General features: G+C 39.2%; 1 long non-coding RNA gene across 1 annotated transcript; it reads right to left on the bottom strand.

The window, feature by feature from the left end:
• Positions 1–12143: 12143 nt before the first annotated feature.
• On the bottom strand, positions 12144–15494 carry LOC311433066. Its single transcript, XR_014690540.1, has 3 exons — positions 15390–15494; positions 15118–15202; positions 12144–13284 (listed from the first exon to the last, which is right to left on the bottom strand). It is a non-coding gene; the product is annotated as an uncharacterized lncRNA (long non-coding RNA).
• Between the last annotated feature and the right edge of the window lie 12211 nt (positions 15495–27705).

The raw sequence follows: 27705 nt of genomic DNA, 5'->3' as shown, positions 1-27705 counted from the left end.
GGAAATGGTAACATGGCATTCAGAGATTATTTTTTTTTTTTAATCTGTAGCTACTATACTTATAAAAAAAACCAAAAAGCTAAAATTGAGAGTCTTTGTGAAGTGAATTGGATTATTGGCTCTGAAAAGCAAGTCGCTTACATATGATGTTGGTACAAATAAAAATGATTATGTTTTTGCTCTTTCTGACTACTTCTAATCCTAAAGCATCAAATCAGTTTATTGTGATGACATTTCTTCTACCATATGTCTCTTAAACTGTTTCGTACCTTACATATAAAGAGACGTCTCCTTGAATGAGGTATCTGTTAGTTATGTTTTATCCCAAGAAGGAGACTTCTACTGAAATAGTTTTGTACAGAGAACATTTTTTAAGGTAGGATGCTAAAGAGTGCTTTATTTGTTAAGTGAGTTCTATAACTGCAAGTATAGCACCCAGTTTTCTGAGAAAATGACGGAAACATAAGGCAAAGCAAGCATAACAAGGATATAAACCTCTCAGATCTTGTACTTGGAACACAAATTCACTCTAAGCAAATCTGAAACCACTGCCCCATAAACATATTCTATCCTATATAGTGTTATTTAAAAATGAGAACAAAACAAAACTCAAACAAAAAACTCATTTGAGGTCTTGTTCCTATTTTCCAAATGAGCATTTTATGCATCTTTACACTTCTTTCAAAAATATTTTACTTTTTCAGTAACAGACTAAAAAGTTTTTGACAAATTTTGTCCTTCCAATTTCTTCAGAACATTAAGAAGGTATTTCTGTTGAATTTAATGAAAAATCTATCATTAGGACTTTTTTTTTTAAAGCAAGTCAAAGATAGAACCTTAAATAAAACTCTTCAAGGACTAAACAATAACTCACTAGTCAAAGTACTTTATCAGAGATGTGGGAGATTGGTTTCAGAGCAGGAGGTTAAATGTGCACCTCCCAGCTTCCTTTCATAACACCTTGTACTTTATAAATTGCCAGAAAATTTTTACTGATTACTTAATCAATATTTTTGATAAAACAGATTTTATATTTTCTTGCAAGCTCTGTGGGGCTGAATGATTCTGAAAATATGATTTATGCAATGTTTATTTATTTATTTATTTGTTTATTTTTCTTTTCTACCTGAATTGGCCTTTTTTGTGCTACATGCTTAAATCACTGTAGTACTATAACTTATCTTAAGAATATCAGGGGAATCTAGGAATAATACCTTATCTCTCTGAAAAATTGAAACACTTGCCAAACTGCTGCCAAACATATCAATTTTCATCTTTTTCTGAAACATTTTAATTGGACTTTATCAAAGCTGAATTCTTTGCCTTTTTCCCGTGCATAATAATATAGCTTCAAATCAGCTTCTATGATAACTTTAAAAATGCTTAATAAGGTCTTATTAAGCATTTACATTGGCTAAGATCCTATTGTCCTAGATGCTGTACAATCACATAGAAAATGGCATTATTTGGCTAAAGAATTTCTGGTTTATAAGGCAGTATTTCTGAGTCCAATGTTATAACAATGAATCCAATGTGACTTGTAAGGAAGGGAAGGGGTTTATGTGTGAAGAGCAATGGAAGGGTGGTAGAGTAGATAGATAGCAAATATCTGGAACAGATGCAATTATTGGTAAAATTATTAGAGATAAGCCATACAATCCATAAAATACCTATTGATGCATGGCATATTTTTTTCAGTAATGTATTATGATTATTATTGTAAAATTTTATGATTTAATATTTCACAGTTTTATATCCATTCCTATAATAGGTAATAAAACCAGAAGTTTCCCATTGGAGAAAATTTCTGCCATACATTATATGTAACAAAACCTCTACTGACTCTTTTCCAACTCTTTCATTTCTAACCAAATTTCAGAATATTCAATATAATTTCATTGCTCAGACTTAATTTATCTTGTGTGAAAAGAATATAGACTAAATGCAAAATAATGAATGAAATAATTTTATATAAAATTAATATATATCATAAACATATATACAAATACACATATGTATCTACAAATGCACATATACATATATACAAATATAGCATATAATATAAAATTAATAAGTATAATATACAATAGTATATTAATTAATAAGTATAATATACGATATAAACAATATAATAAATGAAATAATTTTCATGTGGTACATACAAAGATGCTGTTTGTCAATTGAAAAGTAGGTGACTTTGGAAGTTTAGGTTGGCAGTTTAGACTTGAACTCAAGCAGCCCCTTGCCAAGTTATATTTTAGAAGGCAGAAACACCTTGTGAGGAAAAAAGAAAAAAAAAAGAGAGAGAGAGAGAGAGAGAGAGATCAGAGAGAAACATCTGAGTTTAAATGTGTGGAAGAGATACTTGGTGTCTTGTGAAGTTTTACATTATTCTGACAGCCAAGAAGATGCCGCTATGATTTGTTGCTGTGGAAAATAAAACTTTTGCCCTCTGAAAGTGAAAAGCTTTTCCTTGTTTGCAAGGTGTTTTATGTCAGACGTTATCACAACTTGAAACGCTTCATCCTGAATGTGAGAGGCTGAGATGGTCAATCTGTCTCTTTGCATCTTGTGCTGTTTGCTGTAGATTGTGTGGTCTATCCTGTACAGTGCTTGGTATTGCTGAGGAGCATCACATTCTTGACAGATTTTGTAATAAAAATATGATAGTAAATTTATCTAAAAAGATCAGTATGAAATGTTAGGCATATCAATTCAAGATCACTAGTTGATATTTGAACTGGAAATAAGAAATGCAAACATGATTGGCACCAAATGACCACTTCTTTATACTTGTTTGTAATCTCACTTAAGTGTTAAAGAAAATCTTTGGCAGTGCCAAAGGAGAGGGAGTCATTCAGACTGCTCACCATATTCCTGTCTTCTCCTAATTACATTCTGCTACTTATTTGACCTTGAGGATCTGGGAAGTATCCCTGTAAAAAGACATATTCAATTTTTAAATAATACCACTGTGGCTGTATTCAGCACTGAGTTCCTTCTCCAGCTTCCATCCCTGCTATATTACTGGTGATGTTTCTAGATTGAAGTGGGTCACCAAATGCCTTTGTAGCTGTCACAGTCTGAGTCAATCTTTCTACAGAATTCACTGAAATAAACTTATCCTGTCTGGGTACAGAATGTAACTCTGTTTTTTTGTTTGTTTGTTTTTTATTTTTTGTTGTTGTTTTTTGTTTGTTTGTTTGTTTCTGCCTTGCTTTATGTAAAATACAGCTTGAATTCTCACCTCTCATGCTTACAAGAATTTCAACCACATAAGGGATAAAGAACAAATGGTAGAAATATTTTTTAAGCGAAGGACTACTCAGTGGTCTCTATATTACTGGTAATAGTAATTATTATAAATTATTATAAATGCATTTTAGGAAAATACTGAATCTGTGGATGATCAAAACCTTAATGTCTTTGTGCTGAATAAACAACAGCTGAGATACGTTACCCCATAGAGCTTAACATTTACACGTGGTTGAGGGAAGCTGTCAACCTGCTGATGTGACAGAAATGATAGGAATAGAAATAAAGGTTAATTGAGGATATTTTATAACTGAAGTCCTATAGACAGTCTAAGGGAAATGTAAGGCTTAATTACTTCCGAAGGAAGGAGGATTGGTAACTTGATATTTCTAGGTGATTTAATCTTTTTAGATATTCAAAACAGAAAATTTACAGGTGAGAAAAAGTCCTTGATTCAGTTTTTGAAACATGATAATGGATAACAATACACACAGGAAAGAGGAATAACTAGATGTGAATGAATAATAATGGACATGAAAATGTAGTTCACTCAGTGATAAATAAGCACTTTATATGCATAAGAATTTAGTATCAAAGTCAAATATTTTACTAGTGGAAAGAGTAACAGTAGAAGAAAACTTGAGCTTAGTATAGTAAAAGTGAAACTTTGCACCGTGAAAGAGAAATGCTGATGGATCCACAAGCAAATCTTCTTTTCCTGTCTCTGCCATTGGTTCCTTATCCATCCTTGAGCAAATACCCTAATATCTGCCTGTTAGCAAGTAAGTTACTTGTCCTTCTTCCAATGTGCAATTAAACTATTCAAATGTTTTCCTGAAATCCATTTTCTCCATATATCAGTATACACTAAACAGAAGATTTAAAATTGAATTGAAAGGTTAAATTGAAAGGTTAGTTTTTACTAATAATCTGGAACCTTGAAACTAGAAACTCAACTTTAATTTCCAGTTATAAAAATCCATTTTTTCCCAAGTGCTTTGAGAACCTGGGGTGAAGGGTGCTGATGAAATTCAAAAACCATCCAGTTCTATTCTTAAAGTAAGAAAAAAGTGTATAGAAAATGTCACAAACAGTAAAATCAAGTAGACACATTATACATAGGATATACGAGGTAAAAGTAAATTCAGCTTATGTTGAAAGTTTATCTACTAGAAATTCTTGCAGGTGTCAACAAGCCTTTGGATAAAGATAATCTGATGGATTTAGTATACTTGGTTTTCCAATAAGTTTTTGAGAAGAGCCTTCACTGAATGTCTTACAGAATGACATGATCTTAAAAGCTGATTAGAAGAACAGGAAAAAAAGTACAGGGATAATTTGTGAGATTTTTCAGTGTAACAAGTATATATTAGGCACTGTGATAGTATAAGAATTGTCTGATAGAGTCAAAGATAATCTAGAAAAGTAAAGTGAAGACCTGCAAAGCAAACAATAAACATGCTAGAATTATGGATGAAACTGCAACTGATGGAAGATAATGAAAGAGGGCAGAACCAATACTAAATGCACATCTATCATGAGCTCAGAATAAATTATTATTACTCAGGTAGGATACTTTAAGTTACTAGATACCCGTTCTGCAAAGTAGTCATCAAAAACAACATAAATAGGTCTGGTGTTAGGAATTATTAGGCAATCAGTAGAGAACCAAATAGAAAGTGTCATGCTACTTTGGAAACCCAGAGCGATCCTGCATTTCAATTACTTGGTAAAACAATCCAGTCCATTGGAAAACTAGAGAAAGCACTGTCCTGCAGTGTGGTAGTTTTACTCAGGTGGGTGGCTGAGTTTCACCACAACCGGTCTCTCATTCCCCCTCCTCAAAGAGGAATGGGGAGAAAATACGATGAAAAGGGCTTAAGGGTTGAGATAAGGACGAGGAGATTTTAAATGATGGGCAAAACAGACTCAGCATAGGGAGATATTAACATTTATTGCTTATTTCTAACAAGCTAGAGAAGTGAGAAACAAAGAAGAGAAACCAAAAGCACCTTCCATCCTCCCTCTTCCACCTCCTCTCCCCCAAGTGGTGCAGGGGAATGGGGGAATGGGGGTTATGGTCAGTCTATAGCACTTCCTCTCTGCCGTTCCTTCTCAGTCACTCTCATCCCCTATGCTGTGGGGTCCCTCCCATGGGATGCAGCAGTCCTCGGTGAAGTGATCCAGAATGGGCTGCCCACAGGCAGCAGCTCTTCAAAAACTGCTCCAGATATGGGTCCGTACCACGGGGTCCATCCTTCAGGAGAAAACTGCTCCAACCTGGTTCCCCCACGGGTAGCAGGTGCTGCCAGATTACCTGCTCCTGCGTGGTCTCCTCTCCACGGGCTACAGGTCTGGTCTGGAATCTGCTCCGGCAGGGGTCTTCCACAGGTGGCAGTCTCCGTCAGTGCAGGTCCACCTGCTCCACCGTGGTCTCCTCCACAGGCTGCAGTGTGGAACCCTGCTCCACCATGGTACTCCATGGGCTGCAGGGGGACAACCATTTTTTGCCGAGGCGATCGGCTCCGGGGCAGACGCGTTCTGCAGCGGAGCGGGGGATCGGGCCAGGCAGGGCTAATTTTGTCCGGCATCGAGCCTACTTGAGGGAGCCGCCAGGACCCGGCAGCCCTCGTGAGGGAGGCTGACGAGGCGAAGGCGGAGCCAGCAGCGCCCCCTCCCCAGCCCTTCAAAAGCAGCCCCTAGGGAGCGCGAGCGACCAGGAGCGCGGCGAACAGGGCGGGCAAACAGGGCGTGGCGCGTCAGAGGGAGTGGCGCGGCAGTTAGCGCAGGCAGGGCGCGCAGGAAGGGCAGAGCGCTCCCCCTACACACAAACAACACCTCGTTAACAACAGCCGTAACTAGGCGATAATGGTCGCCACCAGGCACGGCGCGCTCTCCAGAAAGTCGGTACACACGCAGACCGACTACCCGTTAAAAAATGCCGCAGTTCAGGTCACCGGATGCAAGGAGTGTCTGAGCCTGTTGCTGCCATCGGCGGGAGGCAGAGAAACTGCGTGCGTGAGGTGCGAGCAGGTGGATGACCTGGTCCGCATGGTGGCGGAGCTCAAGGAGGAGGTGGAGAGGTTGAGGGCCATCAGGGAGTGTGAGCGGGAGATAGACTTCTGGAGTAACTCCCTGCAGGGCCTCAAGGGGAGGTGCCGAGGTGAGACTCCTCAAATGGGGGCGGACCCCCTGCCCTGTCCCTGTCGGGCAGAGGGAGGGGATCTGGGAGCTGAGGAGGAATGGAAACAGGTCCCTGCTCGACATCGCAGGCGATGCTCTCCCCTTCCGGCCCCACCTTCCCAGGTGCCCTTACGCAACAGGTTTGAGGCCCTAGAGATTGAGAGGCCGGTGTGTGAGGAAGAGGTAGCAAATGTTCCTAGGAGGATGCCCGGAGCGAGGAGGTCGATTCCGCGCCTCAGGACTGCCTCCACCAAAAAAGACAGGAGGGTTATTGTTGTTGGTGACTCGATTCTTAGGGGAACAGAGGGCCCTATTTGTCGGCCGGACCCTACCCGTAGGGAAGTCTGCTGTCTCCCTGGGGCCAGGGTCAGGGACGTTGCCAGGAAGCTTCCTAACCTGGTACGCCCCTCTGACTATTACCCCCTTTTGATAGTCCAGGCGGGCAGTGATAACATCGAAGAGAGAAGCCTCAAGGCTATCAAAAGGGACTTTAGGGGGCTGGGTCGGTTAGTGGATGGAGCGGGAGTGCAGGTGGTGTTTTCGTCCATCCCTATGGTGGCAGGGAGGAGTTCAGAGAGGACACGGAAAGCCCACCTGTTAAACACGTGGCTCCGGGGCTGGTGCCAACGCAGAAATCTTGGGTTTTTTGATCATGGGGCACTTTACTCAGCACCTGGCCTGATGGCCGCAGACGGGTCCCTATCTTTTAGGGGAAAAAGGATCCTGGGCCAGGAACTGGCAGGGCTCATTGAGAGGGCTTTAAACTAGGTAGGAAGGGGGATGGGGCTGAGGCTAGGATTGTTGGGGCTGTGCCAGGGGGAACAATGGCAAGGCCGGAGGATAAGGCAATGGCCCAGCTGAAGTGCATCTACACCAATGCACGCAGCATGGGTAACAAACAGGAGGAGCTGGAAGCCATCGTGCGGCAGGCAGGCTACGACTTGGTTGCCATCACGGAGACGTGGTGGGACCAGTCTCATGACTGGAGTGCTGCAATGCCTGGCTATAAGCTCTATAGAAGGGACAGGCGGCATAGAAGGGGTGGTGGTGTGGCTCTCTATATTAGAGAGTCTTTCGAGGTTGTAGAACTCGAGGTTGGGAATGACAAGCTCGAGTCCCTTTGGGTTAGGATCGGCAGGGACAACAAGGCTAGTGTCCTGGTCGGGGTCTGCTATAGACCGCCGAACCAGGATGAGGAGACGGATGAGGAATTCTACAGGCAGCTGACAGAGGTTGCAAAATCATCAGCTCTTGTACTCGTGGGGGACTTCAACTTCCCTGACATATCCTGGAAGCACAACACAGCCCAGAGAAAGCAGTCTAGGAGGTTTCTGGAGAGCGTGGAAGATAGCTTCCTGACGCAGCTGGTTAGTGAGCCTACCAGGGGTGGTGCCCCGCTAGACCTTCTCTTCACAAACAGAGAAGGACTGGTGGAGGACGTGATCGTCGGGAGATGTCTCGGGCAGAGTGACCACGCAATGGTGGAGTTCACTATTCTTGGCGAGGCCAGGAAGGGGACCAGTAAAACCGCTGTATTGGACTTTCGGAGGGCTGACTTTGAGCTGCTCAGGACACTGGTTGGTGGAGTCCCTTGGGAGGTGGTTCTGAAGGGCAGAGGGGTCCAGGAAGGCTGGGCGCTCTTCAAGAGGGAAGTCTTAATGGCGCAGGAACGGTCTGTTCCCACGTGCCCAAAGACGAGCTGGCGGGGAAGAAGACCGGCCTGGCTCAACAGAGAATTGTGGCTTGATCTTAGGAGGAAAAAGAGGGTTTATAAGCTTTGGAAAAGTGGGCAGGCCACTAAGGAGGACTTTAAAGAAGTAGCGAGGCTGTGCAGGGACAAAATTAGGAAGGCCAAAGCTCATCTGGAGCTCAATCTGACTACTGCCGTTAAAGATAACAAAAAACGTTTCTATAAATACATCAACACAAAAAGGAGGACTAAGGAGAATCTCCATCCTTTACTGGATGCGGGGGGAAACTTAGTTACAAGAGATGAGGAAAAGGCGGAGGTGCTCAATGCCTTCTTTGCCTCAGTCTTTAGCGGCAATACCGGATGTTCTCTGGATACCCAGTACCCTGAGCTGGTGGAAGGGGATGGGTAGCAGGATGTGGCCCTGATTATCCATGAAGAACTGGTTGGTGACCTACTACGGCACTTAGATGTGCACAAGTCGATGGTGCCAGATGGGATCCACCCAAGGGTACTGAGGGAACTGGCAGAGGAGCTGGCCAAGCCACTGTCCATCATTTATCAACAGTCCTGGCTATCGGGGGAGGTCCCAATCGACTGGCGGCTAGCAAACGTGACGCCCATCTACAAGAAGGGCCGGAGGGCAGACCCAGGAAACTACAGGCCTGTCAGTTTGACCTCAGTGCCAGGAAAGCTCATGGAGCAGATCCTCCTGAGAGTCGTCATGCAGCACTTGAAGGGGAAGCAGGCGATCAGGCCCAGTCAGCATGGCTTTATGAAAGGCAGGTCATGCCTGACGAACCTGATCTCCTTCTATGACAGAGTGACGCGCTGGGTGGATGAGGGAAAGGCTGTGGATGTGGTCTACCTTGACTTCAGCAAGGCTTTTGACACCATCTCCCACAGCATTCTCCTGAAGAAACTGGCTGCTCTTGGCTTGGACTGGCGCACGCTTCGTTGGGTTAGAAACTGGCTGGATAGCCGGGCCCAAAGAGTCGTGGTGAATGGAGCCAAGTCCAGTTGGAGGCCAGTCACTAGTGGCGTCCCCCAGGGCTCGGTGCTGGGGCCGGTCCTCTTTAATATCTTCATCGATGATCTGGACGAGGGCATCGAGTGCACCCTCAGTAAGTTCGCAGATGACACCAAGTTAGGTGCGTGTGTCGATCTGCTTGAGGGTAGGAAAGCTCTGCAGGAGGATCTGGATAGGCTGGACCGATGGGCTGAGGTCAACTGCATGAAGTTTAACAAGGCCAAGTGCCGGGTCCTGCACCTGGGGCGCAATAACCCCAAGCAGAGCTACAGGCTGGGAGAGGAATGGTTGGAAAGCTGCCAGGCAGAGAAGGACCTGGGAGTGATGGTGGACAGTCGGCTGAATATGAGCCAGCAGTGTGCTCAGGTGGCCAAGAAGGCCAACGGCATCCTGGCTTGTATTAGGAACAGCGTGACCAGCAGGGCTAGGGAGGTGATCGTCCCCCTGTACTCAGCTCTGGTGAGGCTGCACCTCGAGTACTGTGTTCAGTTTTGGGCCCCTCGCTACAAGAAGGACATCGAGGTGCTTGAGCGGGTGCAGAGAAGGGCGACGAAGCTGGTGAGGGGCCTGGAGAACAAGTCCTACGAGGAGCGGCTGAGGGAGCTGGGCTTGTTCAGCCTGGAGAAGAGGAGGCTCAGGGGCGACCTTATCGCTCTTTTTAGGTACCTCAAGGGAGGCTGTAGCGAGGTGGGGGTTGGTCTGTTCTCCCACGTGCCTGGTGACAGGACGAGGGGGAATGGGTTTAAGTTGAGCCAGGGGAGTTTTAGGCTAGATGTTAGGAAGAACTTCTTCACTGAAAGGGTTGTGAGGCACTGGAACAGGCTGCCCAGGGAAGTGGTGGAGTCACCATCCTTGGAAGTCTTCAAAAGACGTTTAGATGTAGAGCTTAGGGATATGGTTTAGTGGAGGGCTGTTAGCGTTAGGTTGGAGGTTGGACTCGATGACCTTGAGGTCTCTTCCAACCTAGAAAATTCTGTGATTCTGTGATTCTGTGATCCTGCTTCACCATGGTCCTCACCACAGGCCGCAGGGGACTTCTGCTCCGGCGCCTGGAGCACCTCTCCCCCTCCTTCTTCACTGACCTTGGCACCTGCAAGGCTGTTCCTCACTCCTCTCACTCTCCCAGCTGCTGTGTGGCGCAGTGCTTTTTTTTCCCGTCTTAAATATGCTCTCACAGAGGCGCAAACAACATAACTTATTGGCTTGGCTCTGGTCAGCAATGGGGCCCTTACCTAACATGGGGCAGCTTCTAGATTCTTCTCACAGAAGCCACCCATATAGCCCCCTGCTACCAAAACCTTTCCATGTAAACCCACTACATGCAGAAAATAAACAGAAAATTATTTTTATTATTTTTCAACATAGGGCTTAATTAGGGCCCATAAAAGGATTAATTAACAGATTTAAAGTAAACAAAAGTAGGTACTTTTTTTCACATGACAGAAAATTCAACTGTAGAACTCACATTATGTATACATGTACTGGGTCTGGCTGGAATGTTAACTTTCCCGGCAGCAGCCCATACAGTGCCGTACTCTGCACTTGTAGCTGGAACAGCAGTGTTATCACACCAGTGTTGTGTCTACTGCTGAGCAGCAGTGGCACAGCATTGGGCCTTTCTCTAACCCTCCTAGGGGGTGGGCAAAAAGTGAGGAGAGAAACATCACTAGGGCAGCTGACCTAAACCAATCAAAGGGATATTCCATACCATGTGGTGTCACACTCAGCAATAAAAGGTGGAAACAGGAAGAAGAGGGGAGGGGTGGGCTCTCGTTGGGAAAACGTCGGTCCTCCTCTCGAACACCGGCTGCGTGCGTTGAGGCCTTGCTTCAAGGACGTGGTCAATCATCGCTCATTTGTGGGAAGTAGAGAGTAATTTCTTTCCTCTGCACTTCCATATAGCCTTCATTGATTTTGTTTGTTTGTTTTCCTCCCTTCTTTTTATTTTTCCCTTTTTCCCTCCCTTTTCCCCTTTCCCTTTTTATTTCCCCTTAGTTAAATTGTTTAGTTCATGGTAGTCTTTATTTAATTATTATTTCCCTTTAATTAAATTATCCTTATCTCAACCCGTGAGTTGTTCTTTGCTTTACTTCTCCCCCTCCTCATCTAAAGGAGGGGGAGTGAGAGAGCGGTTGTGGGGTTTAGCTGCCCAGCACGGTAAAACCACCACAATACAGAGATGAAGAGATCTTTTTTTTCCATGTCAGATGTGGCTTTGGAAATCACATAGCTGCAGTTTGTTATTGGATACAGCATGACTGGTCTATACCGTTCTCCTGGAGTTGTTTTTAAAAACAGCTTCAACACAAAGACATTTTGCTAAGTGGCAATAGAAGAAAAAAAAAAAAAAAAAAAGAAAAAAAAGGAAAAAGCTTCTGTCAAAGAGAAGAAATACTAAATACGTGATCAAATGATTGTTTGGAGAAAACTTGGTCGAGTGTTTCACGCCCAGTAGCCTGGAATATGAAGAAACTGACAAATCATTTTCTGCTCTGTAATACTTCCCGCTCCATCCCCTTCTGTGCCTTTGAAATTTGCCTGTCACCCAGTTACAGATGTAGCTCCCAAACCTTCTTCAGCTGACTTGTTCATCTGCAGATAATGCCGGTCAGGAAAATTGACCCAAAAGTCCATTTGAAGTCCAATGAATTATGAGACTGAACTCAAAGAATTGCTGACCTCTACACATCCTATACTATCCACAGGCATATATTATTCCATTCAAAATGCTCTGAAGTGAATCATTACTTAACTAAATTACTGAGAACTGAGAATTACAGAGAAATCACATAAAAGATTCAGAGAATCTGTTTTAAAGAAATAAAAATGTGAACCATTATATTTCTCAATTATTAAACACATCAGCTCTAATGTGTTTAATATAACTTTCATATTATGCTAGAGACTGTAGCTGACAAAATACCTTGTAAGAAATTAAGTTTGCTATGTGCTTTATTCATTATCAGTATAGCTCAAAGAAAACTTTGACATTAAAGACTACAATTATTTATGTTAATATTAAAAATCACAAAGCAACCTCAACTGTTTAAATCAAGTTATTGTTGGAAGTGGTAATAGAGAACAATGTGCTGAACTATCACATCTGCTGCTGCACATACAACAATTTGAAAGAAAGGAAATTAATATTTTACACATAACTTAGAAATTTTCCATTATCCACATAATAAGCAAATAAATTATTCATATTATGCATAAGGAAGGGCATATGTAACTGAAACACATTTACCTGTAAATTAATGAGTGGTTTTATTAGAGTTACTCCTCTTGTTTGCAGTACCTAAACCTTTAAAAGGAACTACAGTTAAATATATTACCTGATAATGTTTTATACAGTCTATATAAAATAAAAAGACTGGTTTTGATATAGAAACTGCAAATGTTGCTTACTGAGAAAAATGTCATACATTTAATTTAACAGAACTTGGTATAATCGCATTGATTATAGTATTATGTAAGTATGGGACTCAGATTATAAATGTCTCGATTAAGGTCGTTGTGTGTATATATGTGCAAATATCGTATATATAAAGTAAATATATTTGTATTTTATAATCTGTACTTAGAGCATTTTATTGTATTTCTATCAATGTCATTTGCAAATGTGACAGCTACCACCAACAGTTAACAACTTTTATTTACTTATGCTGAACTGACAGCAACATACTGGTCGCAATAGTTATAATCTAGTCAGGTATGGGCATTTAAGATGCTTCTACACAAAGAGATAGAGAAAATCTTGCTCATAGAAACCATTAACTTTGCCTGTTTTATTTAGAATATTCTAGGAACACCAGAAAAATAAAATCCTTATATTGAAATTTCTACGCATAATTTTATTCAGATCCACACCTTGCAGAGCCCCTCTTGATGCAGTTTCATATTAAACATTTTAATTATATGGTAAAATTAACAACTTAGCTTGAATAAAGAGGTTAATCTACTGAGAGACAGAATTATAAAACGAGAAGCAGAAAGTCATATCAGAGCAACAGATTCTGCACACTTGTGACAAAACTGGATGGCTTTTATCCTTGTACAGAAATGCTTCAATTCGTCACCTTTACTATTGTGTTTGTTTGATAGAACCAAGGGTTTTTGATCCATCCTGCAGGGAAAAAAAAAAAAAAAAAAAAAAAAAAAAAGCTTTCTGCTTGATGATATATCATCTGGTACACAGAATGTATTGAGGTGGGGAAATCTATTGAGAGAAGAATGAAAGAACATCTGGAATCTATACATACTGACTGGGATATTCATTCTCAGTCAGTTAGGGTGGCATCGGAGGTAGATTATTTCTGTATGTTGTATTTATACTTAGGTGTCTGTGTTTGCTTTTCACCCTTGTTGCATGAACCATATGACTGAAGGCACCACTTCATTTTGGGACAGCTTCCCTGCTTTGCTATTGGATTTGAAATGGGCTCAGTTTGTCTCTCAGTTCAAAGATGCTACCCTGATTGTCTTCCTGTGGGAAAACTGGTTTGTTTTCCAAGATATTGGGAGCATAATAGTATTGAAATGACAGTGGGTGGTAGAGGCTTTTTTTTTTTTTTCTTTCTGTTTCATAAAGCCTGGGGCAGCAGTTTTGATCCATATTTTAGCTATGACTAATGCTTCCACATTACCTAAGAGCCTTATAGAGCATTATGGATTTTTATATATAGGAAAAATATGACTGATGCATGAGATTCAAATGTCTCTCATTCAAAAATTTCCTCATCTCTAACCACTTCATATAGAACAAAATGCAAGTAACTGCCTATAAATCAAGACAGTGATCTTAGAAGAGAGAATGATGGGTTTTATCCCTGTCCTGCTGAAACACAGTGCCAGGCTGACCTGCATCAGGATATTGCTGCCCCTGAAGCCTATATATTATGTGTGACTGGGCATGATGAGTTCTATCTTGCATATACTGCTGGATAGACTTCCCAGCAGGGCTTTCTAAATGATTTTTTGCTGTATGTCACACATCTGACTGCAGTGTGTTCACACTGTCTCTGAACATGCAATAATAAGAAAGGCTTTTTTGTATGGTAACTACAGAGGAGTCCCCCACTACAGCATGTCATGGCTGTTAACTGCTTATCATGTTTCATGGCAGCAACACGGGCATGAGGGAGTCAGGAACTCTGCTGGCAGCAGCTTCCAACTTATCATTAATCTTGGGAGCTGGAGTATTTGTTTAAATTGTCTGCCACTTAGACCTCTGTCTAGCAGGAGACTTGATTTTATTTGACCTAAACACTGAGGGGACAAAGTCCATTGTTCCTCATGCAGCTCCACTGGCTAGTTTTATTATTTAAATTTTATTTGTAAGTAAATTTAAACTTACTGCATTTTATTTGAGTTGACTTTAAGGCGTGGCAGAAATACATATAAACTGGAAATATATTTATGAACCAGTTTAGTTTTATGCTCTTCAGTAAGTGGGAAAGAAATCATTAACATTTCAAATGCTTTCAAAAATCTCATGATTACTTTTTGATACAAAGTCTGGACAGATAATTAGATACTGATTTATATCACATGTGCTCTTGTGCATTTAACTTGTCAACCATGCACTGGGGCCACCAGCCCCTACCCCACTGAGGCCACAGCAGGGCCAGGCTCCAGCTCCCCACAGCACCACCCTACCAACCCATGTCCCCTTCCCCAGCCGGGCCCAGCCACAGACCTATGGCCTGGCCTGACCTCAGCCTAGCCACATCCCCATGGAGGTGCCTGGTGCCTGGGGCTGGGGCTGCCCTGGTGCCCCTGGTGCTCTGCTCCTGGTGGGCTGCAGAGACGGGGCCTGCCTGGCCCACCCAGGGACACCCCATGCTTCTGGTGGCCAGCTCCCAGGCCTGTGCTGCGCCATGACAAAGAGTATGAAAGTGATCGGAGAGGCTGTCTAAGAGGATGATGGGGTTTTCTGCACAGGCAGTTAAGCAAATACCTGTGAGAGATAGCTAGGGGTAAGCTGCTATGGTGGTTGACCTCGTCTGGCTGCCAGAGACACACCAGGCCGCTCCACATTCCTTCTGAAAGAAGAAATGAAGAAAAGAAAAGATCTCATGGGTTGAGATAGAGGGGACAGCACTTACCAGTTACTGTCATGCAAAACATTCAACTTTAGGAAAATTAACTTACTGACAATTGAAATAGGTTTGGGTAGTGAGAAACAATGACAAATACTAAATTGCCTTCCTGCTACTTGACCAGCCTTACCCCTCCATCTCCAACGTACGCACATCCGAGCAAGTGACACAGGGGCTGGGGACTGGGGCTGTGGTCAGTCCCTGAGAGTCGCCCCTTCCTCCTCACACCTTACCCTGTTCCAGTGTGGGGCCTGTCCAGGGGCTGAGGGAGGGAAATTCCTGCTCCAGCGCCGCCTCCTGCCCAGAGGCCAGTGCCTGGAGCCCCTCCTGCTCTCCTCCTCCTCTCCCCCAATACATAGCTGTGATTCTTCCATGGTTTTGATAAATCTCACTGATTTTTCTTTTACACTGGATCCTGCATGATTTCCAAAAGGCTTTCGTATTGTTTTATTTTATTATTTTATTTTTATTTTATTTCTAATCTCAACCCTCAACTACTGTCATAATCAAACCACCATGAAAACCAATGGGAGTGTTACTGTCTTCTGGACAGGGCTTTGAATAAACTGAGCCTACAACCCGTATTCTCTAAACATGATATCATGTTTATAGAATAAACCTCATGTTTTGTGGTTTATGCTCTCTCTTATGGTGCAACATTTACCTAATTATTTTTATTTTGCTTCTTTGGATAGAGCTTGAGGGCAGCTGATGTGTATATTATATTGCTCAGCTAATATAACCATTGTTTTTCTGTCTGGTAACAAAATCTAGGTACTGAACCAAGGGTTGCAGAGTTGAAAAATGTTTTGCGTTCTTTCCATGCCACTAGATTTTGCCACTTCTATAATTTTCAAACTGAATCTGAAGAAACACAAACAGAAGTGCAATTGATTTTTTAGTGAAATTGAAGATAGAAGATCCTCTAAAAAAAATAACATGATAAGAGATACTACAGCAACAAAAATGACAAAAAATACCACACACACCAAAACTGCGTACCTCTATAATGAAAAAGTAGTGAAAAAAGGCCCCGTAATGTTTGTCCAGTAGTGTAGTTTCCAGCTTGTCATACACCCTGCAGTCAGAACTGAACAAACCTAGTGTGCGTCTTATTTAGCCTATTTCGGACCACATGATTTGGTTGTAGAGCAGTGAGAGAAAAGGAGCAATCTGAAATTCCAGTGACCAGTTTCTGTCAAAATGAGTAGTTCGTAGAAAACACCGTGTAAAATAAAATATTGACAGCGAAGATATTAAAAACAACTATGGAGGAAAAAATGCTGAGTACTACATAGAGTATAGTCAGTGCACGGTACTTGATTTACTTCCTGAGTAAGTTATTACTGGATATCATTATGCTTATATTTGCCATAAGACAATGCACTTTTTATTTCAGGCATTGCAAAAGATACAAGTGTCTTGTGCCTTCAAATCTAACTGCTTAAAATGCACTGTAAAACTCAGTTTTGAGCAGAGGGTGAGACAACTAGAAATGGTTTTTAGAAATAGCTAGAAATTCTTTCTTGACTTTATTGTAAACACTTTTTCCTGTGCCTCTCATTTTCCATAGCAGTGATCAAGCCTCTCAAAAAAACTCTTGTAACACTTTTTAGATAGTTTCAGTCATTTTTGCTTCACTTGATGAAGATTACTATTCCCATGTGTTGTGTTAGCTAAGTAGTCATGCAGCACATTTGAAGCTTGAATTAAAAGTCCATTTTTTCCCTCTGAACAAGATTCATAAATAAAAAATATCATCTTTGAATAAAATCCTGGTATTGCACTGAAGGGAAAAGGCTTTATATGTTAACACTGTCGAGACTCAACGATGCATAGTAAAATGGCTCCACAAGCTATGAAATTCAGATTTCAAATAAATTCTCTGACTTGAATTTAAAAAATGTAGTATACTTAGTTTAGTAAAGATTCTGCTCAGTATCTGTTCCGTTTTAGCATGAAGATGTGCTGAAAAGTGATGAAAGCAAATGTAGGCTTGTTCTCTGTACCTTAAATTGTCACTCGTAGAGGTGTCCCACAACAGGAGACCACTTTCAGAACATTGTATCTGAGAGACACAGCAATGTAATATCACCTGGATGTATTCATTTCTCAAGCATGCACTTCTCCTGTCCCTAACTCTAAAGAGGGTCTTATCTTATTTCATCCTTGTTCACTTAGCTTACCGTCAGTGGTAAAGAGATGAAAACTAAAATCAGGGATTGTCATGTCATTGGAATGAGCTCTTGAACACCATCAGATCACGTCTATTCTTGCAGCTGTCACCGCAATAAAATTGTTCGGATTATGGGTGGTCTGTCCACGTTGGTAGTGGTCGTTCAGTTAGCTCCCTTGAAAAAACACTGGCAACTGTACACATTCATTTTGCATCAGTTTGACATTTTAATGAAGGTACTTGTACTCTGTTCTTTCTCATTTTTTATGTATGAACAGCCTCTGTGAAAATAGGTTTCTAACTCAGTTCAATAGCAAGACTTTAGGACAACTAAGTGTACACAGTTAGAAAAAATAAAATAATTTACTTCTTAAGCATTCAAGTACCATACCTATATAATACTCACAAGTTGACTGCAGTAAGGGTACACCTACTGTTTGAATGACAATAAATTTATTTGGAGCTGATACTTTGACACTGTAATTAGTTTTGTGTGTGACTTTAACTGCACTTTGCTATTTTGTCCATCTCTGTTCAAAAAGACTTCAGAAAATAAAATGGGCTTAAAGGTAAAAGTAGATTAGAATGTATTGCCTTGATTATGCATCTAGTTGTGTTCTAAAAAAAATGAATTAACCTGTTTCAGAAATTCAAAACTTACTTGATTCCTTAGACAATTTTTCTAACAAAAGTTATATCTCAGATTCTGGAAAGCAGCCATTTTTGTAAATCTACTGATGTAAAGAGTAAAGATAGGTCAATTTTTGCTGAAAAATAATTAAATATACTGATTTGCAGAGCTCTTTTTTTTTTTTTTTTTTTTTTTTTTAATTAACTGTCCTTCTATATCCATCTTTGGTTTTACGAACTAGTTGTACATAAGTGAGACAGACAGTCCACATGAAAAGTTACAGCTGTTTCAATCATGCTTCTGTGCTGAAACTTAATTTCCTTGCTTTTTCACTAATGTATTAGCTAAAGACACAAGCAGTGTTTTGTTATGCCATCAAAGTTGAAACCGCATGTTTCTGTGCACTTGCTGGCCTCTTATGCCTTTGAAAGTAGGTGAAAGCTTTAAAATCCTTTAGTTTGCTTGATTAGACAGTGACCGTTTGCCTGGCATTGATTTCAGGATTTAGAGTTTATTAGCAGGTCATCTTTTTTTTGTTTGTTTGTTTCTTTATTTTGCTATGTGTTGTTGGCAATTACCCAACTTCCTCACTTACTGAATACTAAAAACAATCAGAATTAATGCTGATGTCCCTTAAAAGGATTCAGTGTTTCTTTTTCCTTTGAATTCCCATTTACATATTAATACTTCAATACTTCAATTTACACATTAATACTTCAATACTTCAATTTTCATACTTATGTGCTAGTACTTGACTTATTATTTTTTTTAAATACAGGAATGCCTGTGAAAAGGAATGTTGAATGAGCCTGGATTTCAGTTAAAGGACAATCCATATTAAAGGCTCTTAAGGAAAAAATAAGAGAAAAAAAAAAAAAAAAAGGCAAACAAACAAACAAAACAGACAAGCTATTTAATGTAGTGAAGGTGCATACGGTGATTTGCAGTGTGTCATCACTCCCTCCTGAAGGCAGAACTAGAATGGCAGGTTATCTGTATGGTGCTCACCAGGAAAAAACATTCAATGAACAAAGCACAGGGGAAAAAGAGGACTTAGGGTCTGCAGATTGCTGGGCATCGTATGACTGTGTATAAACGGTTGATTGATGACATTAAAAGCACAGTGCTATGCTGAGCATAGGAAAACAATGTAAACCAAATAAAATGAATACTGTCCAACACAGCTTGCAAAATCTCCCAAACAGATGTAGTTTGTATGCTTTTTAAGTTTACCTGCTATTCCATCATTATTGAGCTTGAAAATAAAGAATAATACAAGACTGTGGACCAACTCTGGATGAAAAGTGCTTGACAGATTTCTTCCATTTTGATTGTGATCTGATCCTTGTCATCAAACACAGTCTCAATGACTAATTCTGCCTACATTTCACTGAAGTTTCATCCAGACTATATTCCTCCAATTTGCCTTGGAATTCCACATAAAATAGTATACAAGGTTTTACTCGTCATGGTTTAACCCGGCCGGCAGCTAAACACCATGCAGCCGTTCGCTCAGCCTCCCCCCTCCCTCTCTGGGACGGGGGAGAGAGATGGAAAGTGAAGCCCGTGAGTTGAGATAAAGACAGTTTAATAAGACAAAATAATAATAATAATAATAATAATAATAATAATAATAATAATAATAATAATAATACAATGATGATAATAGTACTACTACTAATAATGTGTACAAACAAGTGATGCACAATGCAATTGCTCACCACCCGCTGACCGATGCCCAGCCTAACCCCGAGCAGTCCGGCCCCCTCCCCCGGCTAGCCACCCCTATATATTGTTTAGCATGACGTCAGATGGTATGGAATACCCCTTTGGCTAGTTTGGGTCACCTGTCCTGGGTCTGCCCCTCCCAGCTCTTACTGCACCCCCAGCCTGCCTGTTGGCAGGACAAAGCAAGAAGCTAAGATGTCCTTGGCTTGGTATAAGCACTGCTCTGCAACAATTAAAACATCGGGGTGTTATCAGCACTCTTCTCATCCTAAGCCAAAACATAGCATTCTACCAGCTACTCGGAAGAAAATTAACTCTGTTCTAACTGAAACCAGGACACTCGTGTTTACATATGTGACTCCCATTCTTTGTTCATTAGAGGGAATGAATTGCTGAAATTGGAAATTTGATTAGACAAAGAAATATCCTCAGAAAATCAATGTTGGCTGATACTCAACATTTTCTTATTTTCACTATATCTACAAATAGTTTGTAAGATTATTTGCTTTAAATTTCTTCTGAGGGTTGGAGCTCAGCTGAATGTTACACATTTTTGAGTTTTTCTTTCAAACACATGCAAAATATTTCTAGATTTCTGCCATATATCCTCTATTATCTTTCAAAATAGTAACTAATGGGTAGAAGAACAGTTAGACATGGAAGAGTTTTGTCCTCACAGTAGTCAGTGAATTTTCTACTGGATTTTCTGGTGAATGAGGGAAATTAAGATGTTACTTTGCTTTCTCATGCTATACTTCAGAATTTATTCCTAGCAGAGCTCTACCCACTTTTTCTGTCATCTGTATTCATCCGCTTTCGACACAGCAAAATTGGTCCCTCATTAAAACTCCCATCTTTCTTCCAAAATGGGGATTTTGAATCTGTGTTTTTGATATAATTTCTTTAAAACCTTTTTTTCTTTTTTTTTCTGTTTTTTTTTTTTTTTTTTTTTTTTTTTCTGAAACTTTTTCACTCTAGACTAGACTCTTATTTCTTTGCCTATGCTACCTGAGAAACAGAGGTTTGTTGAAATAAGAATGCAGTCATGTAATTCATGCAACTGATCCAAGGCTGAACCATTTAAATAACAATTTTGAGAATGTGTCAAGATATACAGATTTGGTTTTTGTATTAGAACTTTTATTATATTTCTGTATCAGATTATTATTTTTTTTCTTTTCTTTTTCTTCCCAGTATGTGGCACGTTAATGCATGTTTGCTTGTGCCTAAAGTGTTAAGTGAACCAATTTACTACCTTTACTTCTTGTTACTCTACATTGTAGACGGTCCTTGTCCAGGACACCATTACTTCCTCTATTCTCACATTGTTCCATACTTTGTAATCTTGTACCACTAAGCCAAGTTTGCAGTTTTTCCTTCTCTGTTGCAAAGGTGATGAGCAAAGCTCTGCAAGACATAGTTCATCATGGCCCAAAAGCTCAGGAAGTTTAGATTCCCTACAGGTTTCCAGACACCTTCCCTTCCTGCTAGATTTTTGTCTTCTCTGATACTCATTGTTCACTTGTAATTTTTTCTTTTCTGTCTCTCCACACCTTTCCTTTTTTTTTTTTTTTTTTTTTTTTCCCCCATATTCTGCCCATATTTGCTCCTTTTCCTGTCATTTTGCCTAAATAAAGTTCCCTTGAGAACTGTTCCCTACAGAATAGCAAGTGTAACATTTTAAATCTACTTGGTGCAAGGAATATGTTGCAAAACCCTTCCCTACCCCCCCGCCCCCAAATAATACTAGTCAATCTATACTAGAACCAGAAGCATAATAACTGTAGTAGTACACAGTTAATTAGTTCTTTTGAGAAACCAAACTTGTGTTTCCACCATCTGTTGTAGTATGCAGATGTAACTGTCCACTTTGATCTAGATCAGAAATATATCCATTTCAGTTGCACAGGGAAAATACACGTATGTCTTTACAGAATAACCGACATTGTTTCTGCCTCCAGAATTCTGGTTTCATTCATGCCATTCACATGCCTAGAAAGAAATTACTTTTATGTGTGAAGGAGTGAAATAGTACTCCTACTTAAGAATATGCACGCCATCAAATCTGATGCATATTTATACACCTAATAGCATTTTCTACATTGTGTCCTTGGCAAAAGTATATTTCTTGAGCCCTAATCTTAGCTCTAGTCACATCTTGATCTGCCTAGAGTTCCCTTTAAAATATCATTCCATGGGGAATGATAGGATCTCATCTCTTACCTAATTAGTGTAGTTATTGTGTAGTTTGTTTTCACATGCAATTACTCTCTTTATCATGCCTATAATTTGAATGTTATCTATACAAATAGAGATTTAGTGGCTGGCCTTAAGTGTCTGCATTTGAAATGCTGGATGACAAAAACAAACAAAAAAGCCAACACCAGTCTATTTAACCATTTAATTTCTACAATACTTTCATTTCTACTTGTCTTTCTATTCTGCAGCATATACATATGCAGGAGATAACCTTCAAAAATTTCAGCTGCATTTATCTTTAATTAACCATATACAATATTCACTACATTGGTCTTGTATCAAGTATGAGATCTATTTCATAATTATCTAGTTGCATAAAGCAGAAGGCAAAAACACACAAACATTCAAGTAAACCAGCTGCCACAGGGTGAGAGTATGGTCTATATCCACTATGTTTGACTTACTTTTGATGAATAAATTAGCAACTGTTTTTACCTTTATTTATTTATTTATTGTTTGGCTGGTTTATAAGTTTCTGTGTTTACAGAAAAAAACAAAGTCAATTGTTATGAGAATTTATGTAGTATTTACATGATGTTTAGTGTATTTGTTTTTAATTTTGGCATTATCAATTAAAAAAATTAGCAGTTACATTTTTTTTCTACATTGTAATTATAATTTTCTTTCATATCACAGAGATATCAAGATAGATTGTATTTTCTTCCACTGATTTACGTTGCTTGTTTGAAATCAGAAATTGTTTATCATGTATTGGGACATATGTAATAAACTCAGTAACTGTTTTGACACACACTTTAAATTATAAAATCTGTAATTTAAAAAAAATACTTCTTCATTTTGCCATGTAAGTATGTGTTAAATGACCTGAGACAGGGAAGAGAATTAAATGCTTTATGAAGAAAGATTACATTTGTTTATAATTCCTCTGGTGAAAGAGCGTTCATTATTCCTCACCCAACCTACTCCTATCTTTTCATCCTGAACTATAATTACATCTCAACTGACTTTCTTGAACTTTGTTATGTGGTTTATTCATTCAGTGGAAAAAGAATTAAGCTAGAGTACCCACCCAGGTGGGTTCAGTTTGACTATACAGCCCATCACTGTTTCCTCTGCCTCCCATTTGTTTTAATAATACAGTCAGCAGTGTTAATAAGCCTAATCAGGTCATACCAGTTAATGGAGTGTCCTTGTCAAAGACCACATTTTCTCTTTAGAGGCAGAAGGGACACATTTCAATGTTATGTCATTTCTGGACATAATCTGTTTATTTACTTATTTATTTATTTTCCTTCATCTCTCCCCTCTTTGAGACATCACTGTTTTTAGTTAATACCCTCTCTTTCCCTTTCTCTGAGTCAGTGAGCCAGTAATAAACTATGACATGTCATTTTATGTTATGTTGTGCCATTTGTATGCTGGTATCTTGAGCATGGCCTTATAACCCACTGTACAGCTACAGATCTGCTCTTTTTGGTACAGATTACTGCAATGAGAGGCAGAGTATGACTTTTTTTTTTTTTTCCCCTTAGATTTCACCTGTTAGGTTGAAATTAAATGAATACATATGTAAGCTTATAGTATATGTATTAATGTTGAGTTTACAATATTACATTATAGTACATTTAGAGCATGCTAAAAGGAAATGCTGATTTTAATGGAATTTAAAAATTTTAGAAGGAGACATTTAAATGTGAAAAGATATCAGCAGGGCACTGAATTAGTAGAAAAGGGCTTCATCATTGAATTTTATTAAGATGAGGATTGAAATGCAAGGTATTTTGGAAGGTACATCATCAGAAGAGTACGATACATGTTCCAGCATTGCTCACTCTGATTTTATTTCAGTAATGACTCTACTATCTGTCGTTTTTCTTCCATATTTTTACAACACTCTGAGCCAGTCTCTGCCCTTATTTCCATTACCCAGAAAAGACAACTTTATATCTGCGGTACCAGTTTCCTTTATAAAAAATAGTGAGGAAGTTCAGAACTGTTGATCTCTACACAGTCAATACTTCCACAGAGACTGAATACAGGAGACAAAATTTAGGCAGACATTAGTGAAAATTTTAACCATGACTGATCCCAAGACAAATTATAGAAGATTATTCAAACTTCAAAATCAATTACAATTGAAAGCTGTTTTTTTTTTTTTTTTTTTTTTTTTTTTCCCCAAGGTAAGTTCAAGATAGTTAGCAAACTAGCTGCTAAAGTAAGTCAAATATTTAATTTTATAATTATTAATTCTGTAATTCAATGAGTTCTAAAATCAAGAACTATTTCTGAAGCCTTTGCTTATTGTCAGGTTTATTCCTGGAGTATGAGTGTTTTTTTAATCTGTTTCTGTACTTTGTTGTTAAAAAAAGAATGAAGTATGTAAAAAAAGAATGTAGTATGCTACTACAGGGTGCCTTCCCATATGAGTTTAAGCATCTGTATAAATTCTTTTTGCAATCAGAAATCTATCAAAAGTACTAGTGCTATACTTGTATCTCAGTTTAAGGGAAGTGGTATAACTTCAGAAAATTATGAACTTCTTGACTGAACATCAGCAGACACTTGAGCAATCTAGTTCCAGCATCACTGTGTTGTTCGCACCCAAAAGAACAAAAACAAACAAACAAACAAACAAAAATATTTAGAAACAATTGCCAAAACAGATGGCACAGAGCTCTTCCATAAAAGCATTCATACTTCTGATAAAGCAGATTATTATCAGAGGACTGAATTATGCATGCAGGTAGGCAATTCACCTTGAATACTGAAAAACAACAACAACAAAGTCATGTTATGTGATAGATTCAAAAATTACATTTTTGTGCAGTTAATCATGGATGAATGTATAATGACATTTTTTTTTAAAGTGATTTAGATGTTTTACATAAATTTATTTTTTATATTTAGTAAACTGTAATGCATGGGTAACCACGTGTCCCATAAGATTAATATGTGTTGACTTTGTCTCTTGAAGTATTTTACTTAGCAGTGCCTAGTTAATTTGAATATTATAGAATTGGACTGCAACCAGAGTAGTTCTTGTGAGTAACATCATTTTTGTACCTCATTGATGCTTTTTTTTTTTTTTTTTTTTTTTTTTTTAGAAAAAAAAAATTTTCATTAACAATGTCTTTTTTTCTGCTGGTGACGATAGCTGTTTTTTCATTTGGTATTACAGAAAAAATATCAGAAAGCATGCAATTCTTTACAGCTTTAGTGACGTATTAAAGCAAAACCGTCTGACAGCTAGACTCTGGATTGAGGCTCTATAAATCCTGGTAATCCTATTAATTTCTATATAATCATCTAAAGATGAGCTAAATAATATGCAAGCAGTATTTTGCACAATGTCATGCAAAACAAGCATAAACTAATCAAATGAAAGCCCCAGCAGGAGAGCAAAGCCCCAGCAAAATCCTGCTAACCCTTCCTTGAATTTTACCAGTTTCAGCAACCATGGGAGCATTAGGTAGAAGTAAAGATCCACATCCTGATGGTGGCCTACAGAACTGGGGTAAGGATATGCAGTCTAATTCTATGAACGGGGCAGGCAGACAGTAAATAATATACATATAGAAAATGATTATTTTCCCATCTAGCTCTAAGATTTCCCCCCCCACCACCACCTTTGGATTGAAATCATTCCCCTTTCAGGAAACTATAGTCATCATGCAGGTCATAATCATCAGGTACTCCTGCTCAGCTCAAAACCTGCCATTAAAAATATCATGACGACAAATGGGAACGGGGTTTTTGCAGATGAATGGATAGTACCAAATTAATTAAGTAGAAATCATGATCAACACTGGCATGAATATTACGTGTGTGAAAGCATGATTTGACTGAAGACACTAAGAGAATGATCATCTTTATCACATAGGCTTTTCGCACTAGAAGTAGTAATTTCAAATGTAGAAGAAGAGTGGAAGGGGAACACGTACAGTTAGATAGCTGTCTTTCATTTTCCTCATGGTTGAACAGTTCATTCATTCAGCCTCTTAGGTGGCTGGCTAATATTGAAGGGTTCATTGCATAATGAACATTTCCTATACACTATGGAGAATAAGAAAAACCTATCAATCTCTACTTATTTTCCATCAACAGCTTGTGGCTTCTATATGTTTTGAGTGTGATTCTCCTTCCCGCCCTTCTGATCTGTGATCAGAAACTGGAGTTGAATCTCACAAGAGAGAAACTGGCTTCAAAAGATGAAAATCATTTCATAGTAATTTAAGAATACTATTTAAAAACACTTGCTTATAACATTGGTTGAAGTGTGTGATATCTACCTGATGCAAATTCTTCTTCAACGGACTAAAGCATGGATAATATAAATCCTGTGAAATTTCCAGAATAGAAAATAATCCTGATGACGGAAGCACATAATTTTTTTGAAACTTAGTGGAAAATATGGTATCAGTGAAATGAAACAGAATATCTAATTAAAAAATTTTCTATAGCAATGCTCTTGACTGACTGCTACATGGTAATATGAAACATCTCCATCCAAATTCATGAAAATGCTCAGGAGGAGCATTCCTGGAGTGCTGAACAAAGTTGTGGATAACGGATGGAGATATATTCTTACATATTTCAGCCATCTCTCATACATCTTCCCCTCTGGACCCCTCACCATCTTTGAACACAAAGATTGTGTTTTGTACTCAATGCAACTCAATTCTGAAATTTTAAAATTATGACTCTACCTGTTCTCTTTTCTTCCCTAGCACTACACCGTTCATGAAATGCACTAACTTAACAACTTTGCTGTATATCAATGATCTTAATAAAGTATAAACAAGCCCACTGACTTACATACATCCACTAGAAATTATAGTTCAAATCTATGAGACCATGCCCCTGTTAGTATTATTAACTGATGTGTGACCTGAACCTGTGGGATACAAGAACAGAGGTAGTTGGTTTCTAAACTGCTGGTATTGCCAATGCAATTCCACCCTTAGGAGCTCATTTTAATGTAAAAATAACTGAAAAGGCTTCTAAAGGATAATCATCCAAGCTCAGGTGGTAGCCGATTCATTATATTTTTATACTCTTTTTTTTTTTTTTTTTCCCCCTTTCAGTGTAAATAGTGTTTGATTTTAGCTTCTGACCCATGAAGGACTGAAGTAAGCTCATCCAGTTATAAATTATCTGCCTCCACTGAAATTGCTCAAAGATCTGTCCTGGAGGTTCATCAGTCATCTTGTATTCCACTGAACTCTTTTCCAAAAAACTCAGCATTGTGTCACATGAACTGGTGTTAGCAACCTGGTTTGGGTTATAAAAGCCTTACCAATGCTCAAACCAGTTAGGTAGCAGATTAAGATTTTTGGGAATCTATTTTTTCTTCATTTTGTCTTCTATCCTTTCACTTCTTTTCAAGCTAAAGATACTGCCTTCAATATATATATAAACACATACAAAATGTATATAAATTGTGCACATTCCATAAATCTTCAAAATTTCTGGGAATAAATTAAAACTGTGTGTATTCATAATGGCTGCTTCCTATCTCAGAGGCAGAAAGGTAGAGAAAAGACACATCTAGAAAACTCAATTTTAAATTATTTCAGAGCTGCAACATAGATATAATACATTTATATCTATATACAGCTATAGTATAGATAAACCCAAGGCATAGACACATTTTCCATTAAGCCTCTTCAGTATTGTTTTGTCTTGGAAATA

The sequence above is a fragment of the Aythya ferina genome (genome assembly GCF_964211825.1).
Source record: "Aythya ferina genome assembly, chromosome: 2".
In the NCBI taxonomy this organism is placed as follows: Eukaryota; Metazoa; Chordata; class Aves; order Anseriformes; family Anatidae; genus Aythya; species Aythya ferina.
Note: the sequence above shows the minus strand (reverse complement) of the source record. Positions and strands in the feature narration are given on the sequence as shown.